The following is an 8,897-nucleotide window of genomic DNA, read 5'->3' as shown; positions in this document are numbered from 1 at the left end:
AATGTCGCTGTATCTTGCAAACCGTTGGTCCAATCGCTTTTTCACCTTACAGTTTTCGATAGAACTCGTCGAGAACTGTAAGAAACGCTACTCAGAACTACTCGGTACTCTCAAAAAATTTTCCGATGTGGGATTTAGAAAATAATTTGAAGTCAAAATTTTTTCGGAGTACCGAGTAGTTCTGATCGGAGTTCTGGACAGTTCTCGGCGAGTTCTGTCGAAAAGTATCAGGGCTCAAAGCGATTGAACCAACGGTTTCCTAGATATACTCATTCTAAAAATTGTTGATCTTCCGACAAATGTCGCTGTATCTTGCAAACCGTTGGTCCAATCGCTTTTTCACCTTACAGTTTTTGATAGAACTCGTCGAGAACTGTAAGAAATGCTACTCAGAACTACTCGGTACTCTCAAAAAATTTTCCGATGTGGGACTTGGAAAATAATTTGAAGTCAAAATTTTTTGGGAGTACTGAGTAGTTCTAATCGGAGTTCTGTCGAAAAGTATGAGGGCTCAAAGCGATTGGACCAATGGTTTCCGAGATATACTCTAAAAATTGTTGATCTTCCGACAAATGTCGCTGTATCTTGCAAACCGTTGCGCGTTGATCCAATCGCTTTTTCACCTTATAGTTTTCGATAGAACTCGTCGAGTACTATAAGAAACGCTACTCAGAACTACTCGGTACTCTCAAAAAAATTTTCAAAGATTTCCACTATTTTTTTTAAACTTTATTATATTTCAAAAATGTTTTTTATGTATCAAGAACTCTAGGTATTCACAAAATACTTCTGTTAAGCTGATCAGAACTATGCGACCTTGAATTTCGTTAAAAAGTTAGCACCCCATTTTTGAAAAATTATTAAAAAATGATTATTAAGCGCATAGGTCATTAAAAATCATAGAGAACTCTTCGTATCGTCAAAAAGAAGCAGGAATTATCATCAGAACTATTGTATCTAAAAATTAATTTTTCAAAAATTTTTAATTTTTTTTTTATTATTTGAAAATTTTTTTTACATATCAGGAACTCTAGGCAATCGCAAATTGAAGCTATTAAGCCGCTCAGAACTATTCCACCTCGAAATTCGATAAAAAGTTAGCACCCCATTTTTAAAAAATGTAAGAAAAATGTTTATTGAGCGGAACTCTTGTTATTAACTATAGGGAACTCTTCGTCTCATCAAAAGGAAGTGGGAACTCTAATCAGAACTCCTGAGTACTATAGTTGGGGTGCTAACTTAACATACCCCAAATATATTTAAAATTCGTTTCGAATTATTTTATTAAAAAGTGTAACATAAATTTCTATTTTTTAAAGCTGCATTTATTAAGATGAGGAACGTAATATAATACAATATAATCTCTAATTGTTAGTGAATAGTTGAAAAAATATTGCATTTATTGTTTTTATAAGGCCTTACATAAGGAAAATACAGTATTTGTGCATTTTAAATAAATGTTATGTAGGGAAACGATAGTTATTTAGATGTACGTGATATATAAGTCCATATACATATAAATATTTTCATGTAGTAAGTACAGCTTACGGTATGCGATAACGTAGGCATAATTGTAACCGCTTGTTCTGTTAAAGTTATTTTTATTTATCGCATCATAATAAGTAGTAATCATAATCGAGATTGAGCAAAATTAAATTATGTTAAATCATTTTTTATCAATTATACGCATATAAAATACGTGTGCATAGAAATAAGAGTATTGGAGAATTTGTTGCGATCACAATTAATAATTCTTTTAAATATTAAATGTATACAAATATTTTATTAAGAAAGTCCAGTAATCTTATATTTAGTATTTATTTTTCTATAATCTTTAAAAATTGTCCGATATTTAAACTCTTTTTACCAAAACATATATAGCAATAATTTAATTTAATAAATTTAATTTTACTATATTTTTTTATATTAGGAATAAATTGTTTAACTCAAATAAGAGAGTTTATAGTTTATAGTACGATATTAAATAATAATTGATAAATTAAGTTTTCGATAGGTGCGGCGTATATACCGGGTTTACCCTATAAAATATCTGTTTTTTTTTTTAAATATTTGTGCTATGTAAAGGAAACCATTATATGATAAGTATCTATTTCTGGTGTTATTACAATAATTACAATAACTTACTTATTTATGTTGATCGTGACAATATCGATTTTTCACTGGCGAAAGTTTCTAGTTCTATGTTCTACCTTTCAACGAATCAAGTTTCCAGTTCCAGCGCTTATTCATTTTTTTTTTCTTTTTCTTACATTAATAGTGAATGTTTAATGGTATTAGTAATATAGCATACTCTTGTCCATCTTCGACAAGAAGATAGTTACTGTCTAACTTTAAAAAGTATATAAATCTCTGGACAAGCATGAAACATTACGCTATATCTCTAGTACCATATCAAACTTATAAAACATGATTTATATGAAAACGCGAAATAAGTATTAAAAAATTTTTACGGATTAAATGAAACAATTGAATTTGTTGGGATAGTACAATACATTCCACTAATTTTACAATGAAGTAACTAGTAAATATAAAAATCTAGTAGTTATATTAATAACTATGAACAAATAACAAGCGTTTAATTTTCGCAATAAGAAGAATTATTTTCAGATTTAGTATTTTCAGATTTTAATATAGTTTGACATCGATATAAGATGCCAAAAAGGAGCATCGATTAATTATTAAATTGTTAATTAATTTAATTCGTGATAGCATTACGGCAGTTGATTAGAGTTGCGTTTCAAGACCGACAATTGTTCGGCGCGCAGTTTAGAAAGACTACATATATTAGTATATAAATTCACGCGAAATTATATATAAGTAACTAAGATCCAATCTAGATTGTTATAGGCTTCGTATTTGTATTAGTTATGTTCTTACATTGATGATCTTTAGATTTGAATATTGTTTAATTTTCACAATAAAATTATTTAAAAAACTAATAACTTGTTTTAAGTCTAATTTATGATTTTATTATTTAATGTTTTTTCTAATTTAGTTGAAGATCTTAATTGACATTTCAATATCATAATTGATAAATTAAAATTTATTTTATTAAACATATTTTTATTCAAGACTGCAAATATTGGCATAAGAGTTAAGAAACATCTAACCAATTCACAGTTTGATGGACCTGAAGAAAATGAGGTTACGGCGAGGTGGCGCCCTCCCTTTATGCTTTCGATCGTGACTCTTCTATCTGCATTGAACTAGTGTCTTTTAGAGTTCTAAATCCTAGTGTCTCTCTATCTCTAGCAAGTTTTTCTTTATACTGCAAAAAAATTCACAGTATCTATGGAGATTATAAATAAATTATTTTTATTTCTACTGTCGTAATTTAAGAATGATAAATTTCTAGGAAATCTATGTACAAAACTACGTGAATAAAAAAAATATTAGCACACATATGATAAACTATGATTAAGAAATTAAAATACTTAAAAATAGAATGTACAAGTAAATAACAAATTATTTTAAGAAAACTCTTCTCTCTTAAGATTTGGAATTTTCAAACTTACGTTGTAATATGATGAGAGAATTTCTTGAAGAAAATCACAATGTAACTTTGCTCTTCACTTGCCTTTTGTTTGTATTCCTCTTTGAATCCATTCATAAAATACTGTTGACTTCGAAAACAACACTCATTTTTCTCAGAGTCGTTTCGAATGAAAGCGAATACTTGAATTTGTCTCGAATACTATGTTTACGTAGGCTTTGTTAACATTATTTTCCTTGGTATATAACAATATTTTTTATATAATATAATTTTTCAAAATATATCTAATTATTTAATTATTATTTTATAAGCATAATAATATTATTAATATTGTATAGACGTTTTTAAAATTTATAGCTATACGTTACAAATTTATAAATCTTGAAACCAATGCATTTTTATTTCATTATTATTTCAAGAAAATTAACAATAATTTTTTTATTTTGATTAGAATTAATCTGAATTATAATTATTTAATACAATTCTGAAGACTATCCAAATCTTTTAAAAAATTATGAATTATTAAAAAAATTATACTTACGATTAGTTGTTGTATTAAAAAATTTTTGTTACAAATTAATATTTTTTTAAAGAATTTTTTAAAATTTTTTGCTAAATGCTACTGTGTACATACATCAATTACTTTAAAATATTCTATACATAAGACATATATTATAATGGAAAATACCTACTTTTAGCGTGTAATATCATGATAAATGTATTACATTTTGTTCGTGGTTAGTCACAATCACAACTCTTCACCAAATCGAGTTTGTGTAAATTAATGAGTTTCGTGTCGCGCGTTTATGTGTTAGCGGGTCACGTACATTCCCTTGGCAATGAAAGGGTTACATCAGGCATGGAAATTGCTCGTGGCTATTGCTATATCTGGTAATTACACTGTTCGGTTTTTGGCTGTAAGCCGGTCAATGGTTGGTTTGCCATCAGATTACGAAACCGATCAGACCCGATGCAATTCGATTCGGTGCTGACGGATCCGTTTTTTGTCTCTTTTAGCTACTCTTAGCGTCATTGGGTTAGTTGAAGGGGAGACGACGCGTTGCGACGGCCTAGAGCTAGAGAAAAAGGGCGAGACAACGGGGGTTGCGCGCCCCGACGCGCTGTTGTGTGAGTGGGGATATGATGTTTCTTCTTTCGGGGGTAGTCAGCGCCGCCACGGCATCACGCAGGGTAAGTTTCAGTCGCCACTCGGTCATCTTGCCGAACGGGTGGATTCGAGGAACCGATCTATTCGCGCTCGTTCTCATACGAAATCGTACTTGAATTCGACTTTCTCCTGCTCTCTTTGGCCTTTAGAAACAGGTTGATCTTTAGCTCGCGGATAAATTGTTATTTGAACATAGTGTTCGTATTTCCGTTCCACTACTAGGATATACGTATCGGGTGCAATTTGTGTAATTTATTATATGTGGGAACGTGGTGCCGCAACCGGTCAGCGCGCGTGCACCCTACGACGATCGATCGACTTGGGATACGATACGATCCAGAGAAGCGATGGACGGAACCACCCTTCTACGAGATGACAGATAAGAAACCCGAAGATAAGGAACAACAACATACGTGCTACTGGTATGCAATTATATAACGAGATTTGATCGCGATTGCTCGATTTACCCGATCCACTCCGATGCGCCGGCTTGACGTTATAGAGCTTATTGAGAAGTACAACGGTTGCGCCGCGTGGTGTGTGACCCAGCTCGAAAAGATCGTTCTTGCTCGGTCCCGAGTTGCTGTATGAGGCTCAAAAATTTATCACGCATTCTGTAATCATGATCCTTGGGAGACATAAGTAAACGATCGCTATGATCCATGATCTGCCAATTTAAGATTTTAAATCGAGCAATATACAACTCGACACTTTATTCTTATTAGAAATATAATGGAGTAATAGGAAAAGCAGAAAAGATAAGACAACTTTTTAATCATAATTTCGCAAAATGATGAACAATATGCGAAAAATCTGTATACTCTTTATATTTCTTTCTAGTCCTCAATGTTTAATTCCTTGTTCTTTAGTAAATAGCGTCAAATTGTATTTATACAAAAAGATATCATAAAAATATGATATTGACGAAATATCTTATCATTAAAGAGAATCTCGATTGTAAGTAATTAAAACTTTGTAATCAGAATCATGAATTGCTGATCGAAATTGACAATATCTCTTTCACAATAATATCTCTTTGATGATATCAATATGATGAAGTGTCAAAACAGAACAAGTTGTTTTTCATCCCCTTTTTGCTTCTTTCGAGAGCGTGAGCGAATTTTTTAATTCATCGATCGATCATTTGCGCGCAAATGTAATTCTTTTCCGAAAAACTGCATTTGCGCATAATACGATAGATCAATCGATGAATTAAAAAACTCGCCGTATGTATTTATACGTATATTCATGATGCGTTTAAATGGTTGGCCGCAATAAATTGTAGCATCTGTTTCCATAGATGATAGTTTTATGGAGTATATGCAACATCAAGAGTTTTGTCGGCTGTTAACCGTCGACGATTGAGTCATCTCGATTTTATCTTATTGACATATATGAATGAACAACTAATGCAGTTCTTAAGAAACTCCAATTTTTATGATTAACCATAACAAATAATTATTAATTTTTCGTGTTTTAATGAAGAAACTATGTTCATAAAACAAAAAATTACTTACAAATATTCATATATTTTAAACCGTTAACCTTTTATCTTGATTGTTATTGAACAAATAAATTTCTAAACACAAAACATATATTATTTTAAATAAATTTCTATCTTGTATTTTCGTGTTTATAAGAATCGTTAAATTAATTAATGTATATAATATTCAATCATAATGATAACGATATTTCGTTTATATATGTCAATTAATTTGGTTCGGTATTTTGATAGCAATTTATGTTTGAAATTTATTATAAAACTGCTATTTTGTGATTTAATTAATAATTGATATGCAATTACATTCGTAATATTAACTAAACTTTAGCATCAGAGTTGGACATATGTATTTGAAATACTTTTATTTGAAAAACAGCTAGATGAAAGGCAATTGTATTTTATATTTTGTATTTTAGCGGATAAAAAAAATAAAAATATTTCAAGTGCATGTCCAGTCCTGAACGTAATAATTAAATTACATTGTACTTATAATTTACACACACATACACACACACAAGACATTTATAATGGAAAATACTGACTGCAGAAACATATCTGTGGAAAGTCATGATATTCTTACATTCTTATCAAGTATGATTAGCTTTACATAAAGTTTCCCAAGTAAAAGTTAAGACATCGATCGTCAAATCTATCTATCTTATTTTATCTTATTTTATCTTACTGCATAAGATACAGTAAAAAAACTGCTAAATCAAAAACAACTATTTTATTGTCGCGTGTTGCTTACTACATATGATGGATTAATCAAAAATTATTATTCGGTGTTTTACCTCTTACTTGAGGAACTTTAGCTGAGTAAAGATCGGAACGCGTCATAGTCGATTGCACTTGAATAGCTCGAAGTCTCTCACTCGTGCCCTCCAAGGAAACTTAAGATGCGGAAGTCAAAGATATCCGCCAAGTTTCATCAATTGAAGCTGTTATGTTGAGTTCTGATAGCTCTGATAATTCCCGTAATCGATGAACAGTGGCTTGTAATTCATTAATCGTTAATACATTAGTAACCTATCTTTGACTTAAGTTTCGTTTAATAAAATCACTTTCTTATTGTTCTTATAATTAAGTAATACAATCTTAAACTACATTTTGGACGCGTCCAAAGAATATGCATTTTTTTGAAGGAATGCAAATCAGAAGATAATTTTTCTAAACATGTGGTTTTTTCGAAAATATGATATACCGCTTTAGCGATATTTGATTAAGGATGCATTACATCTTTTAAAGCATTAAGTATCAAAAATATAAAATTTTTATATGTTGTTTTATTTACGTTTGAATATTTGTGTAAAATTTGAGCACAATATTTTCTTATCGTTTTAAAAGCTACTTGATTCTTTGTTTGCACTTATTCATATGTAAAATCGCATTGTGGTGCTTATTTACAAATTTGTCGAGGAAATAGCGTTAATTAAATGAAATATTTTACATATACTATTAAAATTCCAATAAATATTCATGCAAGAGTTTACTTGAATCTATTTACTCGTTTAAAAATTATTTACATAAAACTGTAATAAAATATGGTTGTTGCGCAGCATAAGCTTTTATAAGCTGAGCTGTTCTGTTTTTTGCAGTTGGTTAACGTATTTACGACTAAAATTTTTTCGTCGTTGAGACATAAAGCCTCAAAAAAATCTGTAATTTTTTAATTTCAATAACTTGTAGATAGTATTGTACAGCCCAAACATCTATAAGTGCTTTTGATCGCACACATTCATTTATTTTCTTTTTCTGTATATCGATCATGACAAGTTGGCGAAAGAAATGCAATGAATCGAGCGACCACATTCGAAAGGGAATGTAAGAGGAAAGAGAGATAAATAGTATCTGACGAAGTCCGTTAAATAAATTAAAGAAACTCGATTTAATCGAATCTATACAGAATCAGTGATCTGTGAAGATCTATGGTAACCGAGATGTTATTTCTTGCAATACCAATAATTTTTCAAGATAGAGTAATGTTAAAATATAAAAATGTTTTACGTACCACACACACAAAATCTATATTAGAATTATCTGAATTAATCTATTCTTTCTTTGTTAAATTTTTCTCTTAATTTTATATTATTATTATATATTATTATAATTACTAGTTTTTTTTTAACATAAATTCAGATGTATTTTACTTTAATATTTACAATGTTGAGCAAAGATTATTGCAGAATAACATTAGCATACTGTACCTACACGAAATACAAATAATATGTGTAAATAATTTATATTTGTAATTATAATTACGTTCGTTGTAAAATGTTTAAAAGTATAAAAATTTAATGAAAATGGAGCTGATTTGATCTGACTTATTAAGAAACAAAATAGACAAATTGCTTGGACTTTTATTTAGTTTCCATCGATCGATTAAGAGAGAAAAATCCTCACAAGCTCTTCCGCTTGATGTTTTCGTTTACCCTTTACTGTTATACCAGTTTTTTTTTATACAAAGAAATATCTCCAATTTTATCTTTTTTGCGTTTTATCATCCATTTACTATTGATTCGATTTTATAAGTTTGTACGTAGTATGTAGTATAGGTATATCATAATTGTGAAACTAAACAATTCTTTTATCTTTCATCTTTTTATCTTTTTATTCATTCTCTATGAGATGTTTTATTATTTCTTTTTTTAGATATATTATAAATCTATAATAGATTTTAATCTAGACTAGGTATATAATTTTATTATGTTTTATTT

Source organism: Cyphomyrmex costatus, unplaced genomic scaffold (assembly GCF_001594065.2).
Source record: "Cyphomyrmex costatus isolate MS0001 unplaced genomic scaffold, Ccosl1.0 scaffold639, whole genome shotgun sequence".
In the NCBI taxonomy this organism is placed as follows: Eukaryota; Metazoa; Arthropoda; class Insecta; order Hymenoptera; family Formicidae; genus Cyphomyrmex; species Cyphomyrmex costatus.
Note: the sequence above shows the minus strand (reverse complement) of the source record.